This window comes from Mustela lutreola, chromosome 10, assembly GCF_030435805.1.
Source record: "Mustela lutreola isolate mMusLut2 chromosome 10, mMusLut2.pri, whole genome shotgun sequence".
NCBI lineage: Eukaryota > Metazoa > Chordata > Mammalia > Carnivora > Mustelidae > Mustela > Mustela lutreola.
Window position 1 is genome coordinate 64,363,290 of NC_081299.1, and position 16,680 is coordinate 64,379,969.

A 16,680-nucleotide genomic window follows, 5' to 3' on the forward strand; every position below is an offset into this window, starting at 1 on the left:
CTAAGAATAAAATCTCCCCAAATGAAGAGAATTAGAAAAAAATGTTTTTAAAAAATTATTGACCCTTTTTTGAAGTAGGAAATAACCATTAGATTTTAAAACAATACACCTAAACATATTTAAGCCTCTTTTACCCATCTTTTTCTGTAAATTACACAGGAACTTACTGATTTAAAAGTCAAATTTTAAAAACAGAAGCCTTAATTTGTCTTGAAAACTAACCAAACAAGACTGGCCTAAGTCTCTAGGGCTGCAATTAATGAATGGGTTGATGAGAAATGTGGAAACTCTCCATAAAAAAGGCAGATAAACAAGGACAGGGGCACCTGGATGGCTCAGTGGGTTAAAGGCTCTGCCTTTAGCTCAGGTCATGATCCCAGGGTCCTGGGATCAAGCCCCACATCGGGCTCTCTGCTCAAGCAGGGAGGATAAGGATATTATCACATGGGATTAAGGCCTACGCCAGTGACCTCACTTAACCTTAATTACCTCTTTACATACCCTATTCTAACTCATATTCTGAGGTACTCTCTCAACATATGATTTGTGGAGGGGACACAGTTCAACCCATAACATATATGTAAAATAAAATTTACCATTTTAACCATTTTTAATATCCAGTGTAATTATTATGAACGATCATCACTGTCTATTCCAGAGCTTTTTTCATCTTTTAATACTGAAACTACCATTTAAACAGTAACCCTCTCTTCTCCCCACCTTTACCTCTGGCAACCACCATTCTGCTTTCTTTTACCTAGTTAAGAGGTTCTTTAAGCTCTTAAATCATCGGCAAAATTTTGTCTTTTTTTTTTTTAAGGTTTTATTTATTATTTGACAGACAGAGATCAAAGTAGGCAGAGAGAGAGGCAGGCAGAGAGAGGAGGAAGCAAGCTCCCTGCTGAGCAGAGAACTCGATGCGGGACTCGATCCCAGGACCCTGAGATCATGACCTGAGTCAAACGCAGCGGCTTAACCCACTGAGCCACCCAGGCGCCCCTAGACCTGAGCATAATTCCTAACTAAGACACCCAAGGTGCCCCTTGAGTGACGTTTTAAAAATGCCAAATGGTTAGCATGAAAAATTCCAGACACACTGTTATATTTTTTGTTGTTGTTGTTTTATTTGTTTTCTGAAACATATGAAAGTAAGTTGCAGATATCATGACAGTTACATCTAAACACATTAGCAAGCATCAACCAAGGGTAGGTTTGAAAATTTTCTTAATAACTACAGGACATTTTAAAAAAGCCACTCTAAGTATAATTCACAAGTAATCTTTGTATCACTTATCACTATGGACTTTGGGTTTTTTTGCTTATGTAGTGTTTTCATAATAAATTACAATTATTTCTCATTTTGAATTTCTTAAAAATGCCTATCATTTTCTTACTTTATTTATTTTTTTTTTTTTATTTTTTATTTTTTTTATTTTTTATAAACATATATTTTTTATATACATATATTTTTATCCCCAGGTCTGTGAATCACCAGGTTTACACACTTCACAGCACTCACCAAATCACATACCCTCCCCAATGTCCATAATCCCACCCCCTTCTCCCCAACCCCCTCCCCCCGGCAACCCTCAGTTTGTTTTGTGAGATTAAGAGTCACTTATGGTTTGTCTCCCTCCCAATCCCATCTTGTTTCATTTAATCTTCTACCCACTTAAGCCTCCATGTTGCATCACCACTTCCTCATATCAGGGAGATCATATGATAGTTGTCTTTCTCTGCTTGACTTATTTCGCTAAGCATGATACGCTCTAGTTCCATCCATGTTGTTGCAAATGGCAAGATTTCATTTCTTTTGATGGCTGCATAGTATTCCATTGTGTATATATACCACATCTTCTTGATCCATTCATCTGTTGATGGACATCTAGGTTCTTTCCATAGTTTGGCTATTGTGGACATTGCTGCTATAAACATTCGGGTGCATGTGTCCCTTTGGATCACTACATTTGTATCTTTAGGGTAAATACCCAATAGTGCAATTGCTGGGTCATAGGGCAGTTCTATTTTCAACATTTTGAGGAACCTCCATGCTGTTTTCCAGAGTGGCTGCACCAGCTTGCATTCCCACCAACAGTGTAGGAGGGTTCCCCTTTCTCCGCATCCTCGCCAGCATCTGTCATTTCCTGACTTGTTGATTTTAGCCATTCTGACTGGTGTGAGGTGATATCTCATTGTGGTTTTGATTTGTATTTCCCTGATGCCAAGTGATATGGAGCACTTTTTCATGTGTCTGTTGGCCATCTGGATGTCTTCTTTGCAGAAATGTCTGTTCATGTCTTCTGCCCATTTCTTGATTGGATTATTTGTTCTTTGGGTGTTGAGTTTGCTAAGTTCTTTATAGATTCTGGACACTAGTCCTTTATCTGATATGTCGTTTGCAAATATCTTCTCCCATTCTGTCAGTTGTCTTTTGATTTTGTTAACTGTTTCCTTTGCTGTGCAAAAGCTTTTGATCTTGATGAAATCCCAGTAGTTCATTTTTTCCCTTGCTTCCCTTGCCTTTTGCGTTGTTCCTAGGAAGATGTTGCTGCGGCAGAGGTCGAAGAGGTTGCTGCCCGTGTTCTCCTCAAGGATTTTGATGGATTCCTTTCGTACATTGAGGTCCTTCATCCATTTTGAGTCTATTTTTGTGTGTGGTGTAAGGAAATGGTCCAATTTCATTTTTCTGCATGTGGCTGTCCAATTTTCCCAGCACCATTTATTGAAAAGGCTGTCTTTTTTCCATTGGACATTCTTTCCTGCTTTGTCGAAGATTAGTTGACCATAGAGTTGAGGGTCTATTTCTGGGCTCTCTATTCTGTTCCATTGATCTATGTGTCTGTTTTTGTGCCAGTACCATGCTGTCTTGATGATGACAGCTTTGTAATAGAGCTTGAAGTCCGGAATTGTGATGCCACCAACGTTGGCTTTCTTTTTCAATATCCCTTTGGCTATTCGAGGTCTTTTCTGGTTCCATATAAATTTTAGAATTATTTGTTCCATTTCTTTGAAAAAGATGGATGGTACTTTGATAGGAATTGCATTAAATGTGTAGATTGCTTTAGGTAGCATAGACATTTTCACAATATTTATTCTTCCAATCCAGGAGCATGGAACATTTTTCCATTTCTTTGTGTCTTCCTCAATTTCTTTCATGAGTACTTTATAGTTTTCTGGGTATAGATTCTGTGTCTCTTTGGTTAGGTTTATTCCTAGGTATCTTATGGTTTTGGATGCAATTGTAAATGGGATTGACTCCTTAATATCTCTTTCTTCTGTCTTGCTGTTGGTGTAGAGAAATGCAACTGATTTCTGTGCATTGATTTTATATCCTGACACTTTACTGAATTCCTGTATAAGTTCTAGCAGTTTTGGAGTGGAGTCTTTTGGGTTTTCCACATATAGTATCATATCATCTGCGAAGAGTGATAATTTGACTTCTTCTTTGCCGATTTGGATGCCTTTAATTTCCTTTTGTTGTCTGATTGCTGAGGCTAGGACCTCTAGTACGATGTTGAATAGCAGTGGTGATAATGGACATCCCTGCCGTGTTCCTGACCTTAGCGGAAAAGCTTTCAGTTTTTCTCCATTGAGAATGATATTTGCGGTGGGTTTTTCATAGATGGCTTTGATGATATTGAGGTATGTGCCCTCTATCCCTACACTTTGAAGAGTTTTGATCAGGAAGGGATGTTGTACTTTGTCAAATGCTTTTTCAGCATCTATTGAGAGTATCATATGGTTCTTGTTCTTACTTTTATTGATGTGTTGTATCACATTGACTGATTTGCGGATGTTGAACCAACCTTGCAGCCCTGGAATAAATCCCACTTGGTCGTGGTGAATAATCTTTTTAATGTACTGTTGAATCCGATTGGCTAGTATTTTGTTGAGTATTTTCGCATCTGTGTTCATCAAGGATATCGGTCTATAGCTCTCTTTTTTGGTGGGATCCTTGTCTGGTTTTGGGATCAAGGTGATGCTGGCCTCATAAAATGAGTTTGGAAGTTTTCCTTCCATTTCTATTTTTTGGAACAGTTTCAGGAGAATAGGAATTAGTTCTTCTTTAAATGTTTGGTAGAATTCCCCCGGGAAGCCGTCTGGCCCTGGGCTTTTGTTTGTTTGGAGATTTTTAATGACTGTTTCAATCTCCTTACTGGTTATGGGTCTGTTCAGGCTTTCTATTTCTTCATGGTTCAGTTGTGGTAGTTTATATGTTTCTAGGAATGCATCCATTTCTTCCAGATTGTCAAATTTATTGCCGTAGAGTTGCTCATAGTATGTTCTTATAATAGTTTGTATTTCCTTGGTGTTAGTTGTGATCTCTCCTCTTTCATTCATGATTTTATTTATTTGGGTCCTTTCTCTTTTCTTTTTGATAAGTCGGGCCAGGGGTTTATCAATTTTATTAATTCTTTCAAAGAACCAGCTCCTAGTTTCGTTGATTTGTTCTATTGTTTTTTTGGTTTCTATTTCATTGATTTCTGCTCTGATCTTTATGATTTCTCTTCTCCTGCTGGGCTTAGGGTTTCTTTCTTGTTCCTTCTCCAGCTCCTTTAGGTGTAGGGTTAGGTTGTGTACCTGAGACCTTTCTTGTTTCTTGAGAAAGGCTTGTACCGCTATATATTTTCCTCTCAGGACTGCCTTTGTTGTGTCCCACAGATTTTGAACCGTTGTATTTTCATTATCATTTGTTTCCATGATTTTTTTCAATTCTTCTTTAATTTCCCGGTTGACCCATTCATTCTTTAGAAGGATACTGTTTAGTCTCCATGTATTTGGGTTCTTTCCAAACTTCCTTTTGTGGTTGAGTTCTAGCTTTAGAGCATTGTGGTCTGAAAATATGCAGGGAATGATCCCAATCTTTTGATACCGGTTGAGTCCTGATTTAGGACCGAGGATGTGATCTATTCTGGAGAATGTACCATGTGCACTAGAGAAGAATGTGTATTCTGTTGCTTTGGGATGAAATATTCTGAATATATCTGTGATGTCCATCTGGTCCAGTGTGTCATTTAAGGCCTTTATTTCCTTGCTGATCTTTTGCTTGGATGACCTGTCCATTTCAGTGAGGGGAATATTAAAGTCCCCTACTATTATTGTATTGTTGTTTATGTGTTTCTTTGATTTTGTTATTAATTGGTTTATATAGTTGGCTGCTCCCACGTTGGGGGCATAGATATTTAAAATTGTTAAATCTTCTTGTTGGACAGACCCTTTGAGTATGATATAGTGTCCTTCCTCATCTCTTATTACAGTCTTTGGCTTAAAATCTAATTGATCTGATATAAGGATTGCCACTCCTGCTTTCTTCTGATGTCCATTAGCATGGTAAATTCTTTTCCACCCCCTCACTTTAAATCTGGAGGTGTCTTCGGGCTTAAAATGTGTTTCTTGGAGGCAACATATAGATGGGTTTTGTTTTTTTATCCATTCTGATACCCTGTGTCTTTTGACAGGGGCATTTAGCCCATTCACATTCAGGGTAACTATTGAGAGATATGAATTTAGTGCCATTGTATTGCCTGTAAGGTGACTGTTATTGTATATGGTCTCTGTTCCTTTCTGATCTACCACTTGTAGGCTCTCTCTTTGCTTAGAGGACCCCTTTCAATATTTCCTGTAGAGCTGGTTTGGTATTTGCAAATTCTTTCAGTTGTTGTTTGTCCTGGAAGCTTTTAATCTCTCCTTTTATTTTCAATGATAGCCTAGCTGGATATAGTATTCTTGGCTGCATGTTTTTCTCGTTTAGTGCTCTGAAAATATCATGCCAGCTCTTTCTGGCCTGCCAGGTCTCTGTGGATAAGTCAGCTGCCAATCTAATATTTTTACCATTGTATGTTACAGACTTCTTTTCCCGGGCTGCTTTCAGGATTTTCTCTTTGTCATTGAGACTTGTAAATTTTACTATTATGTGACGGGGTGTGGGCCTATTCTTATTTATTTTGAGGGGCATTCTCTGAACCTCCTGAATTTTGATGCTTGTTCCCTTTGCCATATTGGGGAAATTCTCCCCAATAATTCTCTCCAGTATACCTTCTGCTCCCCTCTCACTTTCTTCTTCTTCTGGAATCCCAATTATTCTAATGTTGTTTCGTCTTATGGTGTCACTTATTTCTCGAATTCTCCCCTCGTGGTCCAGTAGCTGTTTGTCCCTCTTTTGCTCAGCTTCTTTATTCTCTGTCATTTGGTCTTCTATATCACTAATTCTTTCTTCTGCCTCATTTATCCTAGCAGTGAGAGCCTCCATTTTTGATTGCACCTCATTAATAGCTTTTTTGATTTCAACTTGGTTAGATTTTAGTTCTTTTATTTCTCCAGAAAGGGCTTTTATATCTCTCGAGAGGGTTTCTCTAATATCTTCCATGCCTTTTTCGAGCCCGGCTAGAACCTTGAGAATTGTCATTCTGAACTCTAGATCTGACATATTACCGATGTCTGTATTGATTAGGTCCCTAGCCTTCGGTACTGCCTCTTGTTCTTTTTTTTGTGGTGAATTTTTACGTCTTGTCATTTTGTCCAGATAAGAGTAAATGAAGGGGCAAGTAAAATACTAAAAGGGTGGCAACAACCCCAGGAAAATATGCTTTAGCCAAATTAGAAGAGATCCAAAATCGTGAGTGGGGAGAAAGGGGATAAAAAGAGGTTCAAAAAGGAAGAAAGATAAAAGAAAAAAAAAAAAAGAAAAGAATTTTTTTTTTTAAAAAAGAAAACACCTAAGAAAAATGTAAAAAAATATATATATATATTAGATAAACTAGTAAAAAATCGTTAAAAAAGAAAAAGGTAACAGTTAAAAAAAAAAAAAATTTTACCCGAAGGCGAGAAAAAAAAAAAAAAAAAAAAATGAAAAAGAAAAAATTAAATTAACTGCAAGACTAAAAAAAATCACAGGAAAAAAGCCATGAGTTCCGTGCTTGGCTTTCTCCTCCTCTGGAATTCTGCTGCTCTCCTTGGTATTGAAACCGCACTCCTTGGTAGGTGAGCTTGGTCTCGGCTGGATTTCTTGTTGATCTTCTGGGGGAGGGGCCTGTTGTAGTGATTTTCAAGTGTCTTTGCCCCAGGCGGAATTACACCGCCCTTACCCGGGGCCGGGGTGAGTAATCCGCTCGGGTTTGCTTTCAGGAGCTTTTGTTCCCTGAGCGCTTTCCGTAGAGTTCCAGAGGACGGGAATACAAATGGCGGCCTCCTGGTCTCCGGCCCGGAGGAGCCGAGAGCCCAGGGCCCCACTCCTCAGTGCGCCCTCAGAGAACAGCGCCCAGTTACTCCCGTCTGCCTGACCTCCGGCTGCGCTCCGAGCTCACCGAGCCTGCGACCGGTTCAAGGTAACACGGAGCTGCGAGCTTACTGTCGGCTCTGTCTCTGTAGCCGGCTTTCCCGTTCCAATACCCGCAAGCTCTGCGACACTCAGACACCCCCGATCCTTCTGTGACCCTGCGGGACCTGAGGCCACGCTGACCCCGCGTGGGCTTCGCCCCGGTTTAGCCTCTGGAGCGATGTCCCTCCGCGGAACAGACTTTTAAAAGTCCTGAATTTGTGCGCGGTTGCTCCGCCACTTGCCGGGAGCCGGCCCCTCCCCCCGGGGTCTATCTTCCCGTCGCTTTGGATTCACTTCTCCGCCGGTCCTACCTTTCAGAAAGTGGTTGTTTTTCTGTTTCCAGAATTGCTGTTCTTCTTCTCTTCGATCTGCCGATGGATTTTCAGGTGTTTGCAATCTTTAGATAAGCTATCTAGCTGATCTCCGGCTAGCTGAAGCAGTCTCAGCTTGCTACTTCTCCGCCATCTTGACTCCTCTCTTTTCTTACTTTATATGTGCTAGAAGTGTGGTATCAAAGCTGATTTTCTTTCAATTTTAGTTATTTTCATTTTTAATGTATTTAAAATTTTAAACTTATTTTCATGTTTCGGCTTGGAGGCCTGCATGCCCTTTTAACCTTTTAACTTCTAATACTCAGACATAGGATATAGCTAAGTCAGTTGTTCTAGATCAATTCTCCCAGGCACACAGGACCCTTTTCAAACTGGAGACGAAGATCCCCTTTTATTTCAGAAAAGTTTATTATTTTAAATGTTATGTCTGTTCATTTTCCATTTGTTTTTCTAGTTTCTTCAACTAAATATATTGAATTTTCTCTATCATTCTCTCTTTGATCCTTTCAGCTCTCTTATTTCAGTTTCATTTTCTTGACTCTTTTTCATTTCTCTTCTTTACGTCTCTTACTGAACTTCTGGTAATATCTATCTTCCCTTGGGTACCTTGTAATTTAGTTTTCATTTCTGAAATGATTTTTGTCTTTTTCTGTCGATTTCCTTCCAGAGTTCAATCAGCTCCTGTTTCATACATCTGTTGTTTGTCCATTTCAATTGTGAGTTTTGGAACTCCAATTCATAGTGTCCTTTCATAATGCAATTTCTTGTTTAATATAGGTTATGCATGTTTGAGTGTTGTGTTTCAGGTTTCTCACTTTATGGCTTTTCCTTTCTGTTTTTATTTTTCCTGTCATACTCTCTCTCTCTCCTTAACCCCCTGTGTGTGTGTGTGTGTGTGTGCGCTTATGTGTGTGTATGTTTAGAAGGTGTTATTTAAATTTTGTTTTCTTATAGCAATTTTGTGCAGATCCTGGCTTCTTTTTCTGTTGAAGATTATTTGTATTGGTTTTCTCCAGAATCAGCGATCGCAAGTTACCTTGTGATAAGAAGAGAGATCAGGTGGCTTATTAGGTTTCTCAGTTCAAGAGCACCCTCCTCTGTGGCTACAGTGAAGTGTAGATTACTTTAAAAATGGTACTTTTTGTGGTGGTTGTGGTGGTGGGAATAATTTGTCTTTTTAAAAACTTTATCTTAGGGCGCCTGGGTGGCTCAGTGGGTTAAGCCACTGCCTTCGGCTCAGGTCATGATCTCAGGGTCCTGGGATCGAGTCCCGCATCGGGCTCTCTGCTCGGCAGGGAGCCTGCTTCCCTCTCTCTCTCTCTCTGCCTGCCTCTCCATCTACTTGTGATTTCTGTCAAATAAATAAATAAAATCTTTAAAAAAAAAAAATAAAAATAAAAAAATAAAAACTTTATCTTATTTCCGGGATGCCTGGGTGGCTCAGTGGGTTAAGCCTCTGCCTTTGGCTCAGGTCATGATCTCAGGGTTCTGGGATGGAGCCCTGCATCCCTGCATCCGGCTCTCTGCTCAGCAGGGAGCCTGCTTCCCCCCCTACCCACCACTCCCCTCCCCTGCCTCTCTGCCTACTTGTGGTCTCTGTCTGTCAAATAAATAAATACATAAATCTTTTAAAAAAACTATCTTATTTCCTTTGGACCCTTCTCTTCAGCTCTTTCTTTCTTTCTTTTACCACCAAGCCTCCAAAGGAACCCCCATTCCCATCCCTTGTAAGATATCTTCCATTCTCTCAGAATGAGTGCTTTTCTCAAATTGTCACCTAAGGTCAGCCACACTTTCTAAGCCCCATCTCCCAAATCCAGAGGCCAGGCCTCTGATCAAGTAGTTCATGCTTACAGTAATTCAGAAAGGGAGAAAACTATAAATGTTAATATATATATATATTTATATATATATATAAATATATATATATATATTTATATATATATATCTGCCATCCTAAGGAAACTGGGAATTTTTCTCTTGCAATATGGTAAGGTTCTCTTTCTTAAAGCCATCCTAGAATTCCTTTTATTTAATATTTTGAGTACCTCCTAATAGGATGTAATTTTTCTATTATCTTTTCCCAAGATCTTTCACTAAATCTATCTAAATAACTTCTATGTGGAAAATCTGTGCATTCCTTTTTTACTTGACTATTTTTTTTTAAACTGTTTTTGTAGAAAACCACAGTAAGTGGAATTTGTTTATACTATAAAAGGGTTTTGGATCCAATACAGTAATGCTACCATCTCAAACTAAATATTATCTAAGTTCTCTGCATAACTAAATAAAATACTCCTGGCAAAATTCTGACACCTATTAAGTTGGTCTTTACAACCCCTCATCTCTTGTGTTCTTTAATTCTGTCACTGTGCCTTCAAAAATCTTTCTGTGCTATCCAAGCACTCCTGAAATACACTGTAAAATTACTTACTGTGTCCATACATCTTTGATTCAGAAACAGGCAAGATTTTTATTCTTTATTGCTCTATTGAGATTAGATTATTTGTATATAACATAACAAAGCTTATTGTGAGCAGAACACCAAGGCATCTTTTCAAACATAGGAAATACGCCCGACAAAAAAGAAGAAAGCAGAGACACTGTGTTGTGCCAAGTACAAACTAAAAATTTAGGAGATTAATAAATAATTCAAGACACATCATCTACAGTAATTCAAAATCACTAAGAAGAAATTCTCAAAACGTATCAAAAACAGGAAGCTAGCCAAAGTATGTGTAGTCTCTTGAACATGATAACTCGAAGTCATTTCTTGAAACTAGAAGTATATAAAGAAACAAAATCAATTTCTTAATACAATTCTGTTTTTCCAAAAAAGATGGAAAAATTTCCACTCCAAAACTGTATTTTATTTATTTATTTATTTATTTATTTTTCAAACATTCTATTCATCTATTTGACAGAGAGAGAGAGATCACAAGTAGGCAGAGAGGCAAGCAGAGAGAGAGGAGGAAGCAGGAGGAGAGAGGAGGAAGCAGGCTCTCCGCTGAGCAGAGAGCCCGACGCAGGGCTCGATCCCAGGATCCTGAGACCATGACCTGAGCCGAAGGCAGAGGCCCAACCCACTCAGCCACCCAGGCGCCCCACTCCAAAACTGTATTTTTAAAAATGCCCAAGCATTTATACAATTGACAACATATATTGTTGTACAAATACACTTGCCAAATCTTGGCTCTACGACATTCCTAAAAGTTTAAAGAAGTGAGAAAAGAAACTCAAATGTATTGGTTAATAGAGACAAACACAAAATGCTATTACAACTCCAGAAAGTTCCCAAGAGTCATTGAAGATTATTTTGGTGAATACTGGTTTTACCATGAGATAACAATCTAATGTATCATCTTCCTTGAAATGAGATTCCCCTCCCAAACTTGCAGCATCATCAATCTTATAATTATCAAACTAAAAACTTGTCTAAGAAGATAATAAAACATAACCTTGACTATCACTTACTTTGAAGAAGCACAAGGAAGAAGATGAGCCGGGGGAAAGATACATAATTTGAGGTACAAAAACCAGAGAGTTAACTCCCAAGAGAACTAAGCTCCCTTAACTTATGGTCCAACTGTTGAAATGCATCTTAGTTTACTGCAGCTTGCAGTATGGTATAAAAATGCACACACCAGTTAAAAAAGAGTATCTTCCTGAGCAACTCCATCAAGCAGTTTTAACAAAACCCCTGAAAACCAAGCTCTAGTTTGGGACTTCAGGAGTAACCTCTTGTCTGGTAGAAGCTGTAGGCAGGCTTTCCAAAAGTTCACAAAACCAGCTAACTTGTATACACATAAGCAATTACCTCTGTAGAGTCAAAAATAATTATAAAATAGCAGCATGAAGGTAGTCAGAGGGAGCCTGTCAAAATTAGTGAGCACTTACCCTGTAGTAGGCACTCCATTAGGTACACATAAGTGCAGTTATATGTGTATTATTCTAGCCATTTTATTTTGCTATTACATAAATACCTGTGATGCATGAAAAGTATGTAGAATATCTACAGTTTCATTAATAAATTATATTCTATGTAAAACTGTGCCACTTGCTTTTTTCATTTAATATTGTTTTTGAAATCCAAGCACATCAATGTGATTATCAACCTAGTTTTTTCCTGTTAATAGGTATATGGCATAATATAAAAATGCTCCATTTTACTTAGATATTCCAATATTAATGGACATTTGCTTTCAATTATATATTATTAGAAATAATGTTGCAATAAACATCCTTCTAGGCTTTGTCTACATGTGCAAGAGATGTTCTACAACACATGAAAACTACAGTCCATGGGCCAAATTTGGGATGTCACCTGTTTCTGTATGTGCTATAACCTAAGAACGGTTTCTACATATTTTAATGGTTGAAAAATAAATTAAAAAAGAAAACTATTTCAGGACAAATGAAACATATAAAATTTGGTCATTAGCATCTATAGTTATTTGAACCAGACATTCATCTGTTACTATATTATCTGTGACTGCTTTTGCACTATAACAGCAGAGCATTTGCAACCGAGACTGTATGACCTACAAAGGTTAAGATATTTAATATCTGGTCCTTTATAGGAAAAGTTTGCCAGTGCCTATTCTGGAGTAATAATTTATAAGAAGGATTTGCTAGGTCATAACTACACACATTTTAAATTTTGCTAGAAACAACCAGATTGCTATCCAAAGGGACTGGATCAATTTATGCTGGCCCCAGAAATGTGTACATTTCCATTTCCCTCCATCATTACCTCTGAATTTTCTACAACAGTATCTCATTGTTTTAATTTATACTTATTTTTAAAAAACATATCTAAATGGTCACTGAAAAAAAAATCTTTCCTGTTTTTCAAATATATTTCTTTAGGTCATTTTTCTATTGGTTTGTCTTTTTTTTTTTTTAAATCATTGTGCAGATTTATATATATAATTTGGACAGAATTCTTTGACATACGTGTTGCAAATAATTCCACTCACTTCCTCTTAACTTTGTTTACTCTTACTGTATATATTTTAATTTTATAATTAGACTTTATCTAATTATATATGATATGATAATATCATATATATGATATTCATATATTATATTATCAATATCATGTACTATTAATCACCTTAATATTAATTAATATAATATACTATTAATTACATGCACTATTAATTATTAATATATTAATAGTATATTAATATCATATACTATTAATATGATAATAGACTTTATCAATTTTTTAAAATTTGCTATGCTTTGGGTACCATGACATCTTTCCCTATTCCTATTTCTCTATTCTTACTAAGTTTAATAATTATGAAATGGTAGATTCTCTTAGATTTTCTATTACATGTTCTGTTAAAAAAAAAACAGGGAAATTTTGTCTCTTCCTGATACTTGTATCTCCTAACTTTTCCCTTGTCCCCTTGTCTTCTTTGCATTAGTTGGGACTTCTTGTACAGTGATGAATTGATGAAATTATAGCATGCATCCTTATCTTGTCTGGATTACACGGAGATGCTTCTAAAGATTCAGTCTTGGGCCACCTAGGTAGCTCAGCTGGTTAAGCGTTTGCCTTCTGCTCAGGTCATGGTCCCAGAGTTTGGGGACTGAGCACCGTGTTAGGCTCCCTGCTCAGCAGTGAGTCTCTTTCTCCCTCTCACTTGCTCTCTCTCTCAAAATAAAATAAAATCTTTTTAAAAATAATAAATAAATAAAGATTAATCTTAAGTATAATATTTGTTGTTGGCTTTAGATACATGGCCGTTATAAAGTCAAGGCAGCTCCCTTTTATTTCTAAGCCATGTTGCTTTTCATCATTATTGATTGATTAATTTCAGTCCAATGTTTTCTGTGTATCTACTGAAACAATTACAAAATAATTATCATTTAGTGTAATGATAATCCTAAACCATCACTGCAATTTTAAGAAGTTCTATTTGGTCAGGAAGTATTTTTATTTAAAATGTACTGGAATTAAATTTTATTAAAGATTTATACATTTGTGATCATAGGCGAGACTGGCTCTATACTTTTTTCATACTCTTCTTATCTAGTTTTGGTTTTAAAAGTAACTAGTTCCACTGAATGAGTGAGGTAGCATGCTTGATTTTTTTTTAATTCTGTTCATAAATGTCAACTCAACGTGTCTTTGGTAGATGTCAGAAGGAAAAACCATTTAAGCCTACTGTTTGCTGGCAGTTTGTTGGGAGAGGGTATATATGTTTTACAATTGGGCGGAAAAAAAGAGTAAGTTTGTTTTTTTACTTGAAGGGTTAACTCATTTCTTTTACTGACTTTTTCCTAAATCCCCTCTAAATATTACTTTAGCCACATTCCAAGTGACTTTTGTGCCCTTCTATTGAAAACTTCTCATTTGGGGGTTTTGTTTTTAATTTAGTATGACCACCTATTCTTTCAAATGAGGTATTTGGTCTAATTATATTTAATTTCTTAACTGATATAGCTGGATTTATAACTACTATCTATTTTCTATTTCCCATCTATTTGATGTTCTTTTCCTTCCTTTCTTCTTTTGAATTAACCAAATATCTTATTAGTCCTTTTTTTCCTCTTTTAATGTGGTAATGAAACATATATTTATCATTTTAGCAGTTACCTTGTATATCAGAACACCTAACTTTGACTTGTTAGTCTAATCAAACTGTTTACATTTACCATTTCTCCAGTAAGAATAGTATTTTACACTTCCACTTATCTGTTTTGCATTATTGTTATATATTTTAATTCTACAAATATTTTTTAACTCAACAAAATCTTTTTATTTTGTCTCATCAATATGTGATTATTATAAATGATACACTTACCTATTCTATTTCTCTTCACTCCTTACTGAGTTTCTGTGTTTCCCTTTGAAATCATTTCATTTCTGGCTGAAGAACTCCATTTATTTTTATTTTAGTTCAGGTGCATTGGCAACAAATCCTGTTTTATCTGTCTGAAAGCATCTTATTTCACCTTCATTTTTGGAAGATATTTTTGCTGTGTATGGAATTATAGATTAGAAGTTTTCTTCCTTTTAGCACTTTAAACATGTTATTCTATTGTCTTTGGTTTCTACTGTTTATGTCAGTATCAAAGGTAACATGTCTTTTCTTCTCTGGTGGACTTTAAAGATTTTTCTCTATGATTTTCCAGCATTCTACGATGTGCCAAGTTGTGGTTCATCCAGCTTAGGGTTAGCAGAATTAGCTGAATGTGTTTTGATGTATTTCATTAGTTTTGCTCATTATCTCTAACTATTGAATCTTTTCTATTTTCAATCTGTCCTCCAGTGTAAGACACTATACATAATATATTATACTGAATCTACTGCTTCTGACTATCTTTTCTGTTTACTTCTTTCTCTGCTTCAGTTTGGCTATTTTCTGTTGAATTGTCTTCAGGCACACTAATCCTGTTTTCTGATGCATCCAATTTGACATTAGGCCATTCACTGAATTCTTTAGTTCAGATACTACCTTTTTCATATCTAGAATATTCACTGCATTGTTTTAGATATATTCATATTCTCTGGTATTTCCTTAACTTTTCATCTGTTTTCAAGAATTTTTCCCTTTTTTCTTGAACAAAACATGATTTATTTAATATGAACTTACAAGATTCTTATCTACTAACTCCAAGTTCTGGATCACTTCTTGGTCCACTTCTCTATCATGTTTTATTTTTGTTTTACTCTTGGTAAATGGTTATAATATACTGTCTTGTATGTATCCAGTAATTTCTCATTGATTGTACATAGGAAATTATATATTGAAAAATAAAAACTTAAAAACCTATTGACAATCCTATTTCCCATCTGTAAAGATCCACACTTTCCTCTACTAGGCAGCTAGAGAGTGAGGGTCTGATCACTTCCATTCCTGAACTGAATTCCGACTGCCTTACAATTTTAGTAAGACTCATTTACCTTTAATTTGCCCTCATTCTTATGATAAGGACCTTCAATGTTCAAACTGAAGCCTGCAGGTCTTTGTCACCTCAATACAGATGGATTGCAGAAAATGCCACTATGCTTTTCAAAGGTTTCTGGTTTAGATTTTTGTCCTGTTGTCCTGTGTAGCTTCAGAATTAGGCACACTAGGCTCACCAAACTGCCGAAAGTTGTACAACAATGTTCACTGTCCCCATTAGCGACCCTTATCAGAGACCAAACCCAGCCAGATTTCTCCAGTGCAGAGGTGAACAACTTTTTCCTGTAAAGGGCCAGAGAATATTTTAGGCTTTTGGGCCATACAATCTCTGTCACAACTACCCAACTTTGCCATTTAAAGCATGAAAGCAGCTATAGACAATATCTAAACGAATGAAGGAACAAATATGGCTATTTTCTGATAAAACTTTATTTACAAAAATAGGCAGCAGGCCAGGTAAGGCAAATGGGCTATAGTTTGCCAATTTCTGTTCTTGCTGCATCTAGAATCAGTAAGTATACCCAAAAGGAAAAATAATTACAAATTGTGTGTAAAGGCACCGTCCCCATAACTGGCAATCCTCAGCTGGTATGTTCTTAGGGAATTCTCACCCTGAAGACCTTTATTTCCTCCGAATTACAAGACTAGTAAATTCAGCCCTGGTTTTCAGAGGTTTCCTGCAACAGCTTTCCTTCAGTTTCAGAATTTGGCAAATATTTTGAAAGGGAAACTGGTCATGTGACTGAGGCAAATATCTTAAAAGGGAAACTGGTTTTGTGCTTGAACGACAACTGTGTTACTCTAGCCTCACACAATCACCAAAAATTCCACTGATTTCTCTGTCTACAAGCAATGACCCAACTTCCTGGACCAACTCAGATTCTCAACTTTTGACCTATTCCCAAAATCAATAATTAACCCAGTGTAAAAGTAGCTACAGATTTTGAGGTCACCTCTGAGAAGTTTTCCCAAATCTGGATTTTTAGCTTCTTGGTCCTCATTGCTTCTGTACTTCTCTGATGTCTTTAAAAATGTTATTTTGGGGGGCGCCTGGGTGGCTCAGTTGTTAAGCATCTGCCTTTGGCTCAGGTATGATCCTAATGTG

General features: G+C 36.8%; 1 protein-coding gene across 1 annotated transcript in view; it reads right to left on the reverse strand.

Moving 5' to 3' along the window:
• PIGK (phosphatidylinositol glycan anchor biosynthesis class K) overlaps positions 1–16,680 on the reverse strand; it is a 132,446-nt gene that overhangs the window by 47,850 nt on the left and 67,916 nt on the right. The gene's annotated exons all lie outside the window — the stretch shown is intronic.